Source organism: Ornithodoros turicata, unplaced genomic scaffold (genome assembly GCF_037126465.1).
Source record: "Ornithodoros turicata isolate Travis unplaced genomic scaffold, ASM3712646v1 Chromosome39, whole genome shotgun sequence".
In the NCBI taxonomy this organism is placed as follows: Eukaryota; Metazoa; Arthropoda; class Arachnida; order Ixodida; family Argasidae; genus Ornithodoros; species Ornithodoros turicata.
The window spans coordinates 706,014-707,079 of NW_026999369.1; the positions used below are offsets into that span (position 1 = coordinate 706,014).

The 1,066-nt window shown below is 42.2% G+C and overlaps 1 non-coding gene across 1 annotated transcript; it reads left to right on the top strand.

Moving 5' to 3' along the window:
* The first annotated feature begins 792 nt into the window (after nt 1–792).
* Nucleotides 793–865, top strand: Trnat-ggu (transfer RNA threonine (anticodon GGU)). Its single transcript has one exon. It is a non-coding gene; the product is annotated as a tRNA-Thr (tRNA).
* Nucleotides 866–1,066: the final 201 nt, after the last annotated feature.

Genomic DNA, 1,066 nt, shown 5'->3' on the forward strand with positions numbered 1-1,066 from the left:
GAAGTTGGATGGGGTTGGTTTTCACGCATGAAACGCAAGCTCGACGGGACATCGCGAATCACCTACGAAGCACAGAAGACCATGATGGTTGAGTGCTTCAAGACCTTCTGTTTTGTTCGTCGACGCTGTACGGACGTTGGGGACACATCACTGTGAAGTTACTGATTGTGGATTTATTTTGTGTGTGTTTGTGATGGACAGTATGCTTTCAAAACATGTAAGTGCTGAATCGACTTTTTACTCTTGTTGTTCACTGTCTCGCTAGCGATTCTGACTCGTGAATATTCACACTTTTGAACATTTGAAATAACTTTCAGCTTTATATGTCCCACTTGTAACATTTTAATATCTACTGTATTGTGATGTGTGAAGAAATAAATGTGCACGCAGAAACGGCATCTAGTGTAACTCCTTTCTAGAGCAAAAACATGCGTTCTGCTCATTCGATGCAGCAGAATCGAATATATGTTATTACACATTCAAAAGGTGAATCGTCAATGAGAATTTCCATTTGACTTTAATGGGAAAATCTGGGCTACAGCACATTGGCCAATGGTAAACTAGACTGGCCTCGAGAAAGAAACTGAAGTTCTGAGGCTGGAACAACATAGAAGGGACAGATACAAACAAAGCCTCAAATTGCCTAAGTCGTATGTTTTCGTATTGTTTCCGTCGTATGAATGTGTGTATGAGTGAGCAAAAAATGTAAGAGTGAAAGGAGGGTGAATGAGAGTGAGTGGCTGGTTTATCGTCCTTTCAGATGACCCACCCCGGAAGTCGCTGGGGAGGCGTGTTAGCTTAGCTCAGTTGGTAGAGCCCTGGACCGGTAATCCAGAAGATGTGGGTTCGATCCCTACAGCTGGCTAACCTTTTCAGTGACTTTCATCTTTCATCGTAGACTGGCCTCCAATGGGTGTGATTAAGCGTGGTTCCACTTCATCCCCATTGACAATTACAGTGATTTCTCTTTGAAACCCACTAAATTCCAGTAGTTTTCAATATGGTATTTGTCCAAAACTATCGATTCGGAATGGGAAAGTTTGGCTCCTTTCAATGAGAATTGTAA